The sequence below is a fragment of the Manis javanica genome, chromosome 5 (genome assembly GCF_040802235.1).
Source record: "Manis javanica isolate MJ-LG chromosome 5, MJ_LKY, whole genome shotgun sequence".
Classification (NCBI taxonomy): domain Eukaryota; kingdom Metazoa; phylum Chordata; class Mammalia; order Pholidota; family Manidae; genus Manis; species Manis javanica.
The window spans coordinates 74073237-74091575 of NC_133160.1; the positions used below are offsets into that span (position 1 = coordinate 74073237).

The 18339-nt window shown below is 42.8% G+C and overlaps 2 long non-coding RNA genes across 5 annotated transcripts in view; one reads left to right on the forward strand and one right to left on the reverse strand.

Moving 5' to 3' along the window:
* LOC140849568 (uncharacterized) overlaps nucleotides 1-18339 on the forward strand; it is a 112332-nt gene that overhangs the window by 73103 nt on the left and 20890 nt on the right. The window lies entirely within an intron of this gene.
* Nucleotides 11958-18339, reverse strand: part of LOC140849570 (uncharacterized) — a 65421-nt gene continuing 59039 nt past the window's right edge. Inside the window, exons 2-3 of the long non-coding RNA XR_012131610.1 lie at nucleotides 15127-15255; nucleotides 11958-12465 (exon numbers count right to left, since the gene is read on the reverse strand). This is a non-coding gene — a long non-coding RNA (uncharacterized lncRNA). The remainder of the gene's footprint in view (nucleotides 12466-15126; nucleotides 15256-18339) is intronic.

The window sequence follows — 18339 nt, forward strand, 5'->3', positions numbered from 1 at the left end:
GAAGAGGTCTAATTTGTGGGAACAAGTGGCCCCCAAGATAATATCATCCATATATATGTACAAGAGTATGTCAGATTCCTCTCAGCTTGTTGCTGGCATTCCTCTTTATACAAAGCACACCACTTAATATAAAGGGGGCCAGGGAGAACTGCCTGGGCAAGAGCCCTCCAATCTGCAGTGGTGCATGGATGGTGAGAAAGTCCCTGGAGGATGGTCTCAGTCCAAGGAGCATTGGGGCCATCCTCAAGAACGGCCTTCTTTAATTCCTTAAGGTCACCTGGCTCCCAAGGGTACCAGGGGGCAGGGCGGTTACCTCCAGGATTAACATTGACCGGAAATAGCTGACATGGCCCTGGGTTAAGTTGTGGGTGGAACAAATGGATTCTCTTGGGGTTGGCAGCCAATGGGAGAGCATGAGTCTTTATATGGGAGAGGAGCTGAAACCCCTGCTCGTTGGTATGGAGGAGGGGGGGCTGATGATGATTTGAAAGGGTTAGAAGAGGAACTAGTACCAGGAAGTGGTGGGTACAAAGGAGCCGTGGATTTGGGAGGCCAGGGGACGGCATCAAAAGGGTCGAGGACGCCATTGCCACAATTCTCATCTGGCTCTTTATGGCTTTCTTGTCCTGCTGGCATGGACTCAGCCTGAGGAAGGGGATCAGAATCTCCCCGGGAAGGGGCTCCCGACCCAGTGGTTTCCCTGTCTATTAAGTTCTTGGCAGCTGGCTTCGATGGCCAAGGAGGGAAGCAACTCTTAAGGGCTGCTTAAGTGGGGAAGGTCCCCAGAGGGGGGATATCACCCTGATTAACTTGGGCTTTGCGTACGAGTTGCTCCACCCTGTCCCAAGTTTCCCAGTCAAACAAATTACTTGCAGGCAGCCACGGGGCGACCTTAACTAAGGTCTCCCAGGTTTTGATAGCTTGGCTGTCAGAGAGCTCTAGGCCTCTACTTCGGAGGAGGACCCTAAGGGATTCAAGAGAGGGATCAGGCTTGGAAGAAGAATGTCCCGTATTTTATGGGATTACACTTACCCATAGTCCGATTAGCTCATCAGCGAAGTTCCTCTTTCCTCACATGGGGCACCAGTTGTTGCTCTTCAGCAACAAGAAGGCGGGGGGACAAGCAGGACCAGCCTGTTATCCCCGGGGCTGAGCGAGAGGGCAAGTGTCGGTGGCTTGGACACCCTCCCCTGAGATCCTGGGGAAAACAGAACCATACCAAGCCGGGAGATGTGTCAGCCTCAAGAGCGCAGCAAGACTCAGCTTTATTCCATCAGAGGCTTAGTTATATAGGGGAAGATAAGGAAGTAACAGAAACCAATGGGAATTGATTATCTCATCTGTCACTAGGGTCTTTAGGCAGATTTCAGGATAGGTGGGGAGGCGGAGTTAGGGCCAAGATCGCGCGCACAGGAAGCTAGTTAGGCCACAAATGCGGAAGTAACGAGGGAGGATGGAAACCTCCAGTCTGCGGCCATCACAGGCCTAAAAGAGGCAAAAGGTCCCAACATCAGGAGTGGGGGGTGGAAGGCAGCCTTTTAGGACGGAGCCTTTAAACTGGAAATCTGGTGCTGTCTTCCAGGCAGATAGCATCAGAATTGAGTTAACTTATCCAACACCCTGCTGGTGTTCAAGAATTCCTTGGTGTAAATACATGTGGGAAGACCCCTTCCCACATACCCCCACACACTGGAATTGGGTCTGGGTACCCAAATAAAGTTACACTGCTGTTACTGCTGTGTGTAATATTTTTAATGTTACACATATGTGTAGAGAAAAAATACACCATGATATTTGGTGTCAGAGATGTTGCACTCCCTTTTGTAGCTATTAGCTACAATCCACTCAGGAATGGGCTCTCGTAATGGCAACCTTACTCCAGAGACTTTCTGGTTATCAGTATCTGCCTGTGGTATCTACCAGAATCACTCTCTGAAGATGGTATCATCTTCCCCAGGGATACAGATAACATCAGTATCTGCTTATGAACCAGACCAACTTAGGCCCAAAAGAGGAGTAAAATTTACTGTGTTAAAAGCACATAAATCTTTTTGGTTGTAAATAATAATAATACACATTTGCATAACATGTCACAGCCAGGAAAGTATTTTCATAAAAATCATTTTATGTATTTGTATTTCATATTTAATAACCTTGCATGAAATAAACTCATTATTTATTGCTTTGAACAAATAAATAAATATACTCAAGAACTGAGAAATAGATGAAGGATAGGGAAAAGAAAATTCTGTTTCTGGACATAGGTATGTAACTTAACTCTCTGATAAAAAGTACTTTAATTATAGTAACCATCTATGAGTAAAATTGTAATACTTCCAGAATCTCTCACCTGGCCTTAGTCCATCTCTATATCACTAGGTGTTTACATGGGGAGCTAGGGCATAGCTGGACCGGAGAGATTGGGTGGGGTCCCTTTCAGCAGTGGGTCGTGGGAGACACCAGAGAGCAGAAGTGGACAAGGGCTTGTAAGCAATAAATAGGTTCCTTCCAATTTATTTATCCCTTTGACTGATTTTGGTTTCAAAGGTAATTTGCCCCGGGCTGGGAAAGTATTTTCCCACCGGAGTTAGACCATCGTTTATCATCACCATCTCTGTGATTATCATCATCATCGTCATCATCATCATCATCATCATCATCATCATCATCATCATTTGTATTAAGTGAATTCACATAGTATTTTGTTAGAATGGTTAATTTTCTTCCCCGTAAAGAGCTCCACACTAAAACAGAAAAAGTATATCATCAAGTCAGTCAGCAGCCTTTATTATCTCTGTTAATTCACGTATGGCTTGTTTTATCCTTCTTTAGTGCCTTCCCATCCTGTGTCTTTGTATTTGGACAGTTCATCCCTCCAATAACTTACTGAGAACACACATCCAGAAGGAATGAGGAGTGATTTGCAGTTTGAGGGCGGAATGTCTGGTCTCCATTCCTCCTTCCTCTCAGGGAGACACTGCTGGGCTTGCTTACTGTAACTTTTGGCCTCTCCGCTAAATCACATCTGGGGTGGTTTCTTGATGCTTGGGGCTAAAGTAGGGAAATGAAAGGAGATTCAAGGAAATACAAATCTTCAGTCACCCTTCACTGTCATACAGCAATAAGAGGGTTTGAAGAGAATGGACAAGGTAAAGAGCACCTGACTTTTATACAGTATCTCTCTGATTCATTCCTGCTTCTGCCCTTGGGTGAATTTGGGTATTGTAAAGGGGTACTACAATTACAGGATTACTGTTAATCATAAATACAGAGAGTAGAGAAGTTAAAAAATTTGGTTAATAAACAGTCGTAAGTCTGCCTTTATTATCAGTACTAGAATTTTGCTTCCCACAAATAAGTTGAGGAAGTACACCAGGTCTGCCCTCTGTTTTTTACAGAGCCGGGAGGAAAGCAGTGGGCACTGAATGGGGCTCACAGGGAGGCCAGCTGGGAACCCTGTCATCAGCTGCCCAGTATAGGAGGTCTGCTTCTATTCAGGAAAGGAAGACTGTGCCCAGCATTTTCTATCCAGGAACACCTCACAGGTTTTAACCTAAAAATGACAAAATCTTTAGCTATTTTCAGGCAATATGCTTTGCTGTTTTGTTGTTACATATAGAAAACAGCAAGACTTTATAGCACATACTGGGTGGGAAGCTCACTAAATTCTGTACAACTAAGAACAAACCTCAAGAGCTACAGAAATTGCTTATGGAGAATCTTTACCAAAAACGGAAACTTAGAACAATGGCAGTTAAATAATCTAAGCATACTTGGTACTTATTTCAATTCCTGATTTAAATAAAAAAAAATTCTAGGAAGTCTCATGAAATATGAATAGTGTGGAATACAGAGGAAATTAATTTACAGTAAAATGCCTGGGTGAAAAAAAAATAAATAAAAGTGATTCTTCGATTTAGAAAACGTTTTCTTATTCCCCGCCTTAAGTTGAGAGTATAATAACTTGTTCCTTAGCTTGAAAGAATGGAAGGAACGGGCAGAAGTACACAATATTTTTTATAAGATTTTCGCCTGTACTTAATCATTCTCTTGAAAACTTTATTATATATTTTTCTCACTCCACAGCTTGGATTCAGTCACTGTCAGTGTTTTAACTTGGGAGTCCAAGTAAAGAATTCCTTTTAAGTATTTTAGATAAAAGAATTGAGTGAAACCAGCTGATAATTTCAATGAAGATTTGTACCTAGAATGGTCAGGAGTCATCCCCAACCCTCTCCTGAAAGTAGGTTTGGAGCCTGAAAAGGCTGTTGCTCCCTGGCTGTGCTGCAGCTTAGAGGTTTTCTCAGAGCAAGTTGTATTTGCCTATGTTTGAAAGTCTGTTCTCATTATGCTACTTATTCATATCATCTAATTGCTTTTTCAAGTGATCAATTTCACATGATATTGTGCCATAAGGATGTCCTTGTTTTAGATATTTTAAACACTTCTTATGTCCTCAATGCATAATAAAGAATGACTTCATATTCACTTTTGATAGTTCCTAACATATTTACATTAGAACTCAGAGTGATTCTAGTAGTTTTACTTAAATTTGTGTAAAACCCTTGTAACTTTTATAGGGAAAAGAAGGGTGATCAAAATATGATGCTCCATGTTAAAGTATGCTAACTGAAAAAAGTTTGAATTAAAGATATTTATAGGACATCAAGGTCATATTCACCAGCAAAGTGCTATATTGTGTTTTAATTTTTAAAAAGTGACAAAGTAGAATTTTAGAATAGAAACTGAGAACTGATGTCTGAGGAAGAAGACATATTTTAAGGTTATATGTAGGAAATATATTCTAACATATGTGAAGAATATCTTTTTAATGTTTGATTTTTGGAGAGAAGACAACTGTATTCAATAATACAGTGAAAGACTGGAAAGAGAGAGGGACCAAAATATATTTGGTTTAAGTTTTTGCCTAAAGACATATTTGAGTATTCTATTATTTAATTCTAACGGGTAAACTTAAAAAAATGTGTAGCATCTCCATTAATACCTGTTTCATTCTAATAACGTGTTTTAGCTATCAGTATTTGTTTTTCAGTATACTCTTAGTGAGTATCAAGTATGTACGTTTGGTTAGTGCTAGGTTTTCAATGAGATTGCTTCCAAAGATGAATATGACAAGATGCCTGTCCTCAGAAGAGAGAGAAAAGTACATAAACTTTTAATTCTAGCTGTGTAACTCGAATAGCAAATCTCACATTATTTTGATATCAGAACTTCTGTAGGACTCTCAAAAATTATTGAGAATCCTAGAGAATGTTTTTTTAGTACTCCTTACGATGCTGGGGTTCTTGTTCGCGGAGTTGAAGAATGAACTTAGCAAACACTCAAGGTAGAAGAGTGAGGGAGAGACTTTTATTTAGAGATAAAGTGAGAAGACAGAGCTCCTGGCTCACTCCAGGAGGGGACAAAAGAGCCCATTGTTGTGCTTTGTCTTCGGGTTTTATAGGCAGTTGAGGATTTTCAGGAATGTGATAAAGAGCTTAGGGGTGTGGACTTGTTGTCTTAGAATGTTCATCCTTGATGAGACATTAAGTGCCTTTTTCTCGTCAATCCTCCAGGTAATTCTGCAAAATTAACATAAGAAATTTACTGCCAATTTCTTCCCCAGAATAGCAGCTTTTCTTGGTCTGGAAGCATATCAATCATCAATCAAGTCTGCCTGCCCTGCCCTCAAGGTGGGCTGAGTTATTGTCTGTTTGCTAAAGCATTTAAAAGGCAGTCTAAGATGGAATCTTTCTTGCTTTTACTATGCTGTTTATGGCTGGGCTTGCTTGCCATTATTAGGTGCCTAGGTTGCAAATAACCTGATGAGGTCTAAGGGAGGAAAAACAGCATATAGGCCTGGGCCTTCTAGCATGCTAAAGTGAATCTTACACATGATTACAAATGATTAGCATAATGAAAAACATGGGCTATGCTGAGATACTTTATCTAGGAAATATTAACTGATCTCACTTAAGAATGACTCTAGAGCTTAATGTTTAACACAAAGTTTTGGTAGTGGGTTTCTTTGCATGTAGTTACATTGCTCTGACTGTGATGGTGTTGCCTTGCCTCTTCCGGGGGTGTCACCATACTCTGTCTAAGCCCACAGTCCCTGTCTCCCTTTTATCTATCAATATTTACCACATTGGATATGAAGCAAATTTAAAATGCAAACATACAATAATAATATATTCCTTTAATGTCAGAATAATTTTCTCATGTCCTGTAAGCTCGGGAAAACTCTACCGTATGTACACTTGTGACAGCATGAGAGTGATGAGGGCAGATAATATCTTATCACTATTAAGAAAATATTCTTGACTTTGTGAAACCTCTGAAAGAGTCTTTAGGAACCCCAGAGACCACACTCTTGCAGTCAGTGCAACAGAAAACAAAATGTTTGGAGTTACAGTGATGTGTAATTAAAATCCCATGAGGATACAGAAGGGGAGAGGAATTTATATTAGCTATTGCTAAGAATTATTAATTAATACCACATTATCAATATTGTTCTCCATTGAGTCGAGATTACAATGAAAACCAAATAAAATAATTACCAATATGAGTTTTTGCCAACTAGCTCAGTTCATGAAACGAAGGCATTCCTCTCCACCTGGTGGCAATGTATCCTAGTGACGGATTGAAGAGGTTTGGAATGGTGCACAATTAAAATATATCCTAATTTAGATCTGGAATTTCTGAATGTGGACTCCACCCATCAAAATGGTACAATACACCAGTGTGGGTAAAACTGTAATATTTCCAGAATATCCCCAGTGTGGCCAGTGAAAAAGCCAGATGGCTCCTGGTGTATGACCACAGGCTACAGGGAATTGAATAAAGTCACACCCCCTTTGCATGCTGCCGTCCCCTCTATAGCAGACATTCTGGACACCCTCAGCCATGAGCTGGGAACATCTCCTTATGTAGTAGACCTTGCTAATGCTTTCTTCTTCATTGACATACCACCGGAGAGCCAGGAATAGTTTGCTTTCATGTGGAAAGGCTGGCAGTGGACATTCACTGTCCTTCCACAGGGGTACCTCCACAGTACCACCATCTGTCATGGACTGGTAGCCCAGGACATGGCCACATGGAAGAAACTGCAAACGGTGTGGCTGTATCACTACGTTGATGATATTATGCTCACATATAATTCTGTATCAGATTAGAAGGTTAAGTTTCTAGGCTATTGCAACATCTACAGGAAAAAGGATGGGCTGTGAAAAGCCCCAAAGTTGAGGGACCTGGTTTGTCTGTAAAATTCTTGGGGGTTGTCTGGTCAGGTAAGACTAAACTTATTCCTGAAGCAGTCCTAGACAAGATACAGGCTTTCCCCACCCCTGTCCCTGTTGCAGTCTTACAAGAGTTTTTAGGCCTTAGAGGCTACTGGAGAGTGTTTATCCCGCACTTGGCACAAATTCTGAAGCCCTTATACTGGTTGGTATGAAAGGGCATCCAGTGGGATTGGTATGAGACATGTGCAGCTGCTTTTACTGCTGCCAAGGAGGCAGTCAAGGCCGTGCAGGCCTTGAATGTGATGGACTCATCAAGGCCCTGTGAGCTAGATGTTCATGTAACCGAAGATTGTTATGGATGGGGTCTTTGGCCACAGCTTGAGTGGACATGCTAACCTGTTGGTTTCTGGTCATGACTAAGGAAAGGAGCAGAGGTCCAGTACACCTTTATAAGAGAAGCAACTGCCTGCTGTGTGCCATGCCTTGCTGGCTACGGAGCCCATCACTGGAACAGCTCCGACCAAGGTAATAACAACCTATCCCATTGCAAGGTGGGTTCAAGACTGGAACCAAAGGCCGCAGAGTGGCGTGGCACTGATGCCTACACTGGCCAAATGGGGCACATATTTACATCAGCACTGTGCCCTCTCTACCAGCCCCATTAAGTACAGAACTCCAGTGCTTACTGGGGCCAATGACCTATTCCAATGGAAAGCAGGAAGAACTTGCTTTTGAGCCATTAGTAGCTGAGAGTCCTTATCAGGAGGGAACAGCCCCTATACCTGAAGATGCTTGTTATACAGACAGCTCTGGTCATGGGCAGCCCCCAAAGTGGAGGGCTGTGGCTTTCCATTAAGACTGAGACCATATGGATGGAGGTTGGAGAGGGGAAGAAGAGCCAGTGGGCTGAGTTATGGGCAGATGTGCCTCATGATCACCTAGGAGCCTTCCCCCATAGTCATCTGCACTGACAGATGGTCTGCCTATTGGGGCTTGACCTGTGGCTACCGACATGGTATCATGCTAACTGGATGGTTGGTTATTATTCCTTTTGGGTGCAAGAGTTGTGGCAAGACCTGTGGGCCTCTGGTCAGACTGAGACAGTTACCATATATCATGTGACTGGCCATTTGCTTTCGGCATTCCCAGGGAATGATGAATCAGGCACCTTGGCCCAGGTGCATTGACTAGAAGGAAAGCCTGCTTCTGATGTAGCCCAATGGTTGCATCTGCATTGGTTGCATGCAGGACAGAAGACAGTGTGGTCTGTAGCCCATCGGTGGAGCTTGCCATTGACCTTTGAAGAAGTCAGCAGAATCCAGAAGGAGTGCCTGGGTGCTCTGAGAAGAACTTGCACCGAATCACACAGCATCATGGGATGATATTAAGGGGATCAATACCCCTTGTCAGGTGGCAGATAGGCTATATTGAGCCTCTGCCCATATCAGAAGGATATCGATATGCCATGACTTGTTTGGACACAGTTACTGGACTATTGGTTGCTTTTCCTTCATGTCGTGCAGATCAGCAAACAACCAGGAGGAGCCTAGGGCGTCTCTTTGCAGCCTATGGTTGGCTGCAGGTGATTGAGAGTGATCTGGGCACCCACTTTACTGGACATGCATTACAAGGATGGGTGCAACAATTAGGAATAAAGTGGAAATTTCATCTACTATATAACCCTACTGGGGCAGGCATGATAGAGAGGGACAGTGGTTTGTTGAAATCTGGTGTGAAGTTGGATACCAATAGTCTATGGGGCTGATCATTTTGCCTATGGACAGTACCACGGCATTTCAATAGGAAGCCCCAAAAAGGAGCCTCGAGCGCTGTGGACATGCTAACACATACTGCTGCCTTTCCTGTACAATTGTATGTGCAAACCAAAGAAGAGATATTGAAGCCAGGAAGTGGCCAGGAGAGCGACATCCTGCTGTCAACCCGCACTGCATTAAACTCTGGAGATACTGTTAAATGGACATGGCCCTGAACATTCCGAAACATGGACCAGCGATGGCTGGCCCATCTGGCAACTTGACGAAAAGACCTGGAAGCTGGTCTCATGTGTGTTCAAGGAGTAACAGCAGAGTGGCCCACAAATATCAAGATAATGTTCTCAAAATGTCCAGGCGGTACTAGCATCTTATGGGGAAGTTTTGTTTTATCTTTATAACCAGTGCATAGTCCTCCCATAGCCCTATGTATTGATCCATCTGTAACTCCCACAGCGAGGGGTCTGAAAGTCTGGTATACTAGACGAGAATGAGATTCCATTCCTGGCACTGTTTTATCACAGGACCACTCTCTTGAATGTATCCTACCTGATGGACAAGAATTTGGCTATGCTGGCATCATTAAAACATGTGTCTTACTGCCCTTAAAGTTATTTTCTTCTACAGTCCCTGTGGCCTGGATGCGCCTCCTGGCTGCAGCTGCCACGTGATCACTGCTCTGAACCCTCTACCTCTTCAGCGACTGCCTGCCCATGGCATGGGGGAGCGATGGACATAATCTATATAAGACTTTGAATCTAGCTGAATCCTCCAGCTTGAGGATTATCATGATTTTATTGCTGTTGCTATTGTATATCATTAGTCTGGTCACGACGATCCAGTTCTCACCCAGGAACCACTGCAGAAGAGGGGAAATGAGTAGATTGTAAGGCAAGATTTCTGGAGGGGTGGCCTGTGGGTAAAATTGTAATATTCCCAGAATATCTTGCCTGGCTTTAGTGCATTTTCATATCAACAGGCGTTCCTCAGGGGTGGAGAGTCGTTCATCTCCATATCAGTGGGTAATTACCTGGGCAACCAAGGGATTATCTGAACCTGAGACCTTAGGGGCAGGTCTTGTTTACTTCTGCTTGAGCAGGAAAGAGAGGGCCCCGGACTGCAGTTTGTAAGCAATGAAAGAGGTTTTAAACTTCATTTGTCCCTTTGACTGATTTTGGATTTAGAGGTACATTGCCCCAGGATTTCCTCTCCCTAGAATTACAACCTTGAACCTCTGAAACTCCCAAACTTTCCGGAACAGCTCATCAATGCAATAAAAGCAATGAGGTTAGAATACATCTATGTTTTAATTAACTGATAATTAGGCAGGATTTTCATAGTGCTTTGAATATAGTTGGTGCTCTGTCCTTCAAGGTGGCAAAAAGAGGAGCTTTTTTTGTGTTTCTCTAATGCATTTTCTCACAGCCTATGAACAAAAGAGATGGGTTTACAACATTTAGGTTTTGTGGACTCAGTCTTGGAGAGTTGAGAATATGCCCTAGAAGGTATCAGGATAATGGGCTCATTGATCCGCACTCCATTCTAATACCTAAGGAAGGCATGCTGCCCCAGCAAGTGCAGTACATTGGCACACAGATAGCTGGACAGAGAATTAAGGGAGCAATGTAGGGCCAAATGAACTTTGAGCCTGAGAAATATGGTAGGGTGACACGGATTGACTCCTCTGGTTGCACCCTTTTTTTAGTTTAAAACATTATGTTCTCTGTATTATATTTTTCAATAGGACATTAAGAATAGATTTTATCCTTTTACTGAGGTAACTTTGAGCTTTTGTGAAGCAGGAACTTGATAATTTAAGATTTTTATGAGCGTTTTGCACCCCTCCGAATGTTTAGAAGCACAGTGTAGCATGGTGAGTACATACTCATCAACCTCTGAGTCTATACCAGCTTTCCAAAATACCTAAGCATGGATGGCTTTAAGACAATACATTTCCCAATACTTCCATATGTAGTTTTTCCCCAAACTTGATGTGCCAGAAAACCACACTGAGTTCCCCAAACCCAAGTCCCACCTCATAAAGGATATGCAAATTCCTCATCCTCCTCTTACATCTTAACTAAGGTGAATGGCCTGAAGGGTAAACCAATCTAGGTGCCTAACAAGGGGGAAGCCTTTGTAATGATTAGTCACAGCAGCTGCACCTAGGGGGCCTGAGTCTTTTTCAAATTTATACATATTTCTGTTAAGGATAAAGCGTAGTGGTCAATCTGGTCTATTTGCCTCTTAAGAATGTGATGAGTTCAGATACGTGGTGTAGACAGTAAGGGAGTAATATCAATTTTTGTTTAATCAACTTTGCTTCTGTAGTCTCCTCTATTTCCAAAAATTCATGGCTTCTGAGGAAGAGTACACTGAGGAGAAAAGAAGGAGCATCAGTAACAAATACTAATGGCGAGAAGAAAAGGAAACCGAGTCAGTGGCCTTTTGGAATTTCCCACATTATGAAATTGGCCAATAGCATCCTTGTGGTGCTAATGTGTTGTTCTGCCCCATTTCGTAGTTGAACCTTCCCCCATATCGTAGTTGAAGTCAGGGTCAGTCCTTTTAGAGGCTTCTACTACCTGCATCCCTGCCTCATGAAACAACCTGTAGCTGTTCAGGTTTCTAGGTATTAGCCATGTGCCGTGGATTTCAGTGTCAGAGCCCATTTTAAAAGCTAAATGCTTGCCAATGATCTTTTTTATATGTTTAAGTTATGGAAATCCTTTTCCGCTATTCTCAATAATAATTGTCTAGTCTCTGAAAGCACCAAAGAACAGCCCAAGTATATATAGTAGGAAAGCTTTTTTTAAAAAATGTAATTCAGTATTTTCTGGAAATAGCGAAATTTAAAAAATATTTTGGGAAAAATCTCCAGATAAAACTTTAATGTGATCTCTTTCAAAGTCAATGTATATTGTTCACCACAGTAATCAAAATCTTTTTAAAGTCATGTTTAAGATTTATTTTAAAATTACCATTAATCCTCATCTTACTCGGTAATTAAAAATATATACTTCCTAGGCCCTTTTAACAAAGTATAAAATATACTCCAGCTGTCAGACCAGTTGCGGCCTGAAGGAAGCCAGCACCAGAAGCTAGCAGGAAAGGAGCAAGTGGTAAAACTACTCTGACTTAGGTGTTATTGGCTGAACACACGGGAAGGTACAAGGGCTCTGCAGGTCAGCCTCCCAGAGCATGCAATAGTGGCAAAAGGGTGAAATGAGGATCCAGAAGTGTTGGAAAATACCCAGACACTGGGACAAATTGTTGGTACATCATAATGTAGGTCCTTTGGAAAGTGTGTCCACAGGTAAAGATGAAAGACTCGTTGAGGAGCAATGCGCCGTGGTGTTCTACCCAGTCGGGTTTTTCCTGTCAATTGCCAGAGCCCGTCCAACAGGCCAGGTGTGCGACCACACCCTTTCTGAATCTCCTCCACCAGGAATCTAAGGAAGAAGTGGGATGATCATTACTAGTAGTTTAATTCACTTCACCTTATTTCCACAAGTGCCACTGCACATCACACTTGTTCCAATGGCGAGAAGAAAAGGAAACTGAGTCAGTGGCCTTTTGGAATTTCCCACATTATGAAATTGGCCAATAGCATCCTTGTGGTGCTAATGTGTTGTTCTGCCCCATTTCGTAGTTGAACCTTCCCCCATATCGTAGTTGAAGTCAGGGTCAGTCCCTTTAGAGGCGTCTACTACCTGCATCCCTGCCTCATGAAACAACCTGTAGCTGTTCAGGTTTCTAGGTATTAGCCATGTGCCGTGGATTTCAGTGTCAGAGCCCATTTTAAAAGCTAAGAAAATTTGGTATTCAAATCAGGCAGAGTGTGGGCTTCATCGACCTCCATTGGAAGTCTCCTGTGACTCTGAGATTTCCTGTTGGGCTCTATCCAAGTGACCAACTGTGGTCCCCTTTCTCCTGTCCAAAGGGTCTGCCCTTCCTGACACCACCTGCTCGACCCCACTCTTCTGCCGGCCTCCGGTCCCATGCTCTGGGGGGCCACAACCCTCAGGCAGCTCCATGGATGACTTTTGTTGTCTGGGTCCTTGGAACTAGGCATTACGTGCGGCTGTATTACCCGCAGGATCCCAGGTGGCCAATTTTCCTGAAACCCCACCAAGCTGCCTAGGCATGATGTCTAATTGCCCAACAGCTCAGGGCACTACTGACAAAGAGCTTTACAAAGAAAAGGTGACTGTTTCAATGTTCCCACGACACAGCTATGAATGTTTTTGTAATAAGGCACCTGAATGTTTGCTTAAGCCACCTACTTACAAAACTGAATGCTTTAAAGACGTCAACAGTGGAGTCGAGTTGTAGAAAGATAAACGTCTAGTCGAGTAACATTTCACCAAATATCCCCAAATGCCCATCCACTTGGCTTTTCGCGGACGTAGTGAGTGAGTGCACTGCCCCGTGAACCTACAGCGGGCAGTGCTTGTGATGCTGGGTCAGCGAGACCAGGATCACATAACCAAAAGGCTCCTGGTTTCCCACTTAGTTGGGGAAGCTACTCAAGAGTCTCTGAGCTTCAATTTGCTCAACTTTAACATAAATGAAGCCATGTATCTTACTGGTGGACTAAAGAATGTAACATACAGCTCGGCACCAGTCGGGGCTCACTCGGCCTCGATAAAAGTAACTTCCTTCACTCTAAGGCCTAAGGCAGCCTTGACACCCACAGCAGACCCCACCCCCATTCTCCAGTTGCTCTTTCGGCTTCCAGAAGCTATGTGGTTGTGAAGGAATAATGCCACCACTCCGCCTAATTAGGGTCTTTCTTCCTGCCCTGAGATGCACACCCCGACCATTTTAAAGGGAGAGAAGGAAGAACACAAATACGTTCTTCAATCCAGCAGGAGGATCCTGTTTGTCAGGACATACACATGCTTACCCTACATGTGCATATGTAGGTGGAGTTGTATGTGACCTGGTTTCCCTACTTGTAACCTGGTTTTGTTATGTCTAGGAACTATCTGATGTACTCTGTGATAAAGCTTCAGTTTTCATAAGAACAATGCTGTATCACTTGATACAAAGCTATATATTCTAGCTACTCTATGAGCACAGACATAAAGCAAAAGGAGACACTATGTTGTGAACTTTCTTAAAAATATTTTTCGGCTTAGCTGGACCATTTGTAATGTATGTTATTTGGTCGTAGAGTTCATGTTGCCCTTGCGGCTACTAGAAATATATGCTATGGCCATGAGTATGTGAGAATGATAGAAGCAGCTAAATTTTTAGGAATGCAGCATTTTTATATGGTTGTGGTATGATGTGGTTTAGTGGTTCCTCACGGTGGAATTAAGGTATGAACATTTAAAAAGCAAATTTTTGAATCATTGTTCCTATAGGATAACAATCATAATGTTAAAAAATGCTGTGAGTAGAAACTGTTTTCTGTCTCAAATACTTCTCAGATTAATAGCACAGTGTCTTCCGAGAAGGACACATCATTGGGAGCATTTTGGCAGGGCAGAGATAAAAATCGTAGCAAGAAAGAATAATAAGCCCCATCCCTAAATTTCTATCCAGTTGTAGCCTCCACATGGGTGTGAAGGAGATGGGAGTGAGCTCCTTGTGTGTGTAGCACTGAGAGTTCAATTCTAAGTAGAATGCCAAGGCTACTCCACCGTATCTAAAGTCGGTAAGTCCCATAATTCTTTGCTCCCCCTGAATTCTTTCATTCTAGGTTTCTCTGAGCAGGCCATCATCTGATTACTTCTTGTGATGGCCTGAGATACTGGAGAAAACCCTGTGATGGGGAAAATATATTCCCCAGACATATGAAGCTCATGCTCTAATTAAGACACAAGTGATGTTTGTTCATAACATAACTGAATGTTGGAAATGCTCTGGGGTCACAGAGAAGGGAGAGACTGTCTACCTAGAGGAATGAAGGGGAAAAAACCCCTCCTAGCAATGCATTGGGTGTCTCTGAGGTTTATTTTGGGTTATTGGTTCATTGTTAGGTTCTTGCATGTACTGCCTCCCCACCCCCTCATGGAGAAGAATCAACTCTATGTCCTGAGTTTCTTTTCAGGAGTGTGGACATCAGCCAAGAAAAAGCCGGTGCAGGAAGGGAGGGGGCTCACCTCTACTTTGTTGGTTCTTGGGAAGCCACCTGGGCTTCAGGATGAAAGGAAAGATAGCATCCTGCAGTTCCTGGGGCACCAACGGATCAGGAAGGTGGCTCATTTTAAGTCCGTAAGGATGTTCATTGCCTGCATGGAGAAAAATCTAAATATAGGTTCCGGCTGATGGTGGTGGGTAGGATACAAACCTACCTTACCATGAGCATGTGCAGCATACTGGGGTGTGCTGCCATTCCGGGGCTTCTGGAGAAACAATGCTGTGCCTCTGAGTCAGCATCATATTCACTCACCTGGGGAACCCCTGCAGAAAGCAGGTGCCCAAGCAAGGGTTTGGAAAGAGAAAAAGCTTAAACATGGTGCTTTGCTTGGAATGCACAGCCCCATCAGGGCAGCGCACCATGTTGACTTGTGCTGTGCTTCCATCTGAGACTATTAAAGGCCCCCGCAGTTTCTGTCTTGACACCAACTAGATGTGTAAGGCTCAGGCAGATTGCCCCTTGGAACCTTACATCCATGCTTCAAGCACTTGCTTATAAGGATCAAAGTAAATATAGTAAACATCGGTAGTTAATCATTTCAAATAATTGTATACGTTAAGAATTGCTATGATCACTGTTCTCTCACTCAAGGTGTCAGCTTAACAAACAGAATTTCTATTTGCTTTTGTCAATTCTAAACCAAGGGCTACTCAAGAGCAGCAGGGAGCCTTTATGCTTCCCCCCCCCCCAACCCCACCCACCACCCCCTGGAGGCTCCTGCCAATGGTCAGATGGAAGGATGCACCCTGTGTTGGGAACCCAGAAGCAGAGTGCAAAACACTTGTTCACAGAGTGGAAAACTGCACCCAAAATCATGGGGAGTTGCCGGCCAAGAGTTTTGTTTTGCTCTTTCATGCTCTAAGTTGCTTCCTCTCCGTAGAAATCTCAAAACTTTGGGTTCATGACCTGGTTTTCATTTTTCAAGGATAGAATGAAAGTTCCCTTTCTTTCAGTTCACAGGTATTATTGAATGTCACTTGAGCAGCTCTTGTTTTCCTTTTCATCTGGTGCACATGCAATGTCAGTACTCTGTTTAGCACAACAATCACAGTGACTTCCGTCTTTTAAGGCAGAAGAAGCTTCTGTGACAGCAATAAAATACAATGAAATCACGAGTATAGCCAGGAACAGTTAGTCCACAATTGAGAATTTACAGCATGCTAGGAAAAGTATTCCGAATGGCTGCTAAGCGACCATCAGGAATGGACAGGCTCTTAGAGCCAGCTGTGGTACGTGATGGTCTAAGCTTAAAAGTTATCATCTATTATTGCTTTATCTCAGTGAATGCATTTTATTAAAACGCATGTACCGGTATTTCATGTTTTTCACTTTATTGCCGATTTCTTACTAACTGAAAAAAATGAAGCAAGTGGGCACGCTGTCCTCAGCTATGCACCTGGTGACTCTTTGTATTCTAAGTTGGGGAGTATAATATTTCATAGAGAAAACTTGTTTCTTTAGATTATCCAGATCACTTGAAAATATTCTTTGATTCATTGGAGAAAGAATAATAGCCAATGGATTGTTGGAAAGATTAAAAATTAATAATTATCTAAGAGGAAATGCTTGAAGATTTCTAGCAAAAGTCATTGTCATCATTACTGTATTGCAAGGTCTCTCACAGATCCTGTGCATGTGTTTATTTTAATCTATTTCCATTTCCACAGTGAACAAATTTACTGATCCAAGAATTACTATTTTGAGCTGACTTGTAATAACTATTTTAGGAGAGGTGTAAGCTCTGTATCAATAACCTTGGGAACAATGCTGGTAAACTCAGCCTGAGACACAGCAAAGTACGTGTGGCTCAGTCAAGTGACGACTTGAGGAATCTAAATGTGATCATCTCATATTCTTTAGGCCACTGAGAAAAATTCTGGGCACAGAGCAGATAATGAATATTTGGATTTGGATTCAGAGACATGACTGGGTTTTAGAAGATGCTCACAAATTAGAGGCTATTTAATAGTTAGGAAGTGGAACAGAGGAATTCAAGACTTGAATTCTAACGACATCAATGAACACTGTGTGAGATTTTCAGTTTGACAGGTATTTAAACTTAAGACCAAAGAGCCATTAACTTGAGATTTTAGAGTTAGAATTTTGAACCCCACCAACCTCATCATACATTTTCCCTGACACTTACCAAAGAATGGATGTAGGGTTTTTTTCCTTCTCAGAAGTGACCCACAGCTGGTAGTTATCCTCAGAGCCCTTGTGGACAAAAAGAATGTTTCACCATGAATCTTTCACAGTAGTACTTGAAGAACACATTTCCTTAGCAGTTTAGTTGTTTCCAGAAAGAAAGAATTGAGTCCAGTATAAATGCTATTTGTTCCATGGGGGGTAGCTACAGTTGTGGAGTTAACAATGCTGACTTCAGTCACCTTTTGTCCCCCAGTGACCATCCCAGATTCTTGTCCCTTTGATAAAGGCCAAGGATCTATAGCACCACAAGGCAATCAGTCCCTCACTTTGTGGGTGGTTTGTGGCACAAGAAAACATTTTTATGCCCCCATCACTAAGGAGTAAAAGGCTAATCTCAGGAATCCTGCCTCGTGTTGTCTCCAGACTCCTTGGAGAATGTTTGGTTTTTGCTTCCAAATGTCCCTGCCCACACAACGACACCCTCCAGAAAGCCACACACAGTCCCATGATTATTCCTGAGCAAAGTAAAACCTGAAAGGCATCATGAGCTCAGCAACCCTGAGCAGAAGGAGAGAAATGCCCAAGAGGCCTTGAGCAGATGGCAGCGTGAAGTCAGCCCACTGGCTTTGGTGCGGACAAGCCCCCCTTTAGGGACTGAATGGACATGGACTCTAACCTAGCGCACAGGTCAGATGCAGAAAGCAGTTAGTCCCTGCAGTAACACCAGCATTCGCACTTGAAACAAACAAGTCTAAATTAGAAAGACTGCTGAACTCTTTCAAAGAACCCTTCAGGAGACAATGAAGCAAAAAAATGTTTGAAATGGAGTTGATCATAGTTATTATGCTTGCCTGTACTCCTGATTAAAAATCATGGCCTTACCCCACATGAAGAAGGGTCGAAGCATGGAAGCAATCTCTCTCTCTCTCTCTATCTTCCGGTCTCTCTCGTCTTCTCTCTCTCTTCTCTCTCTGTCTCTCTGTCTCTCTCTCTCTCTCTCCCTCTATTTCTCTCTCTCTCCCTCTAT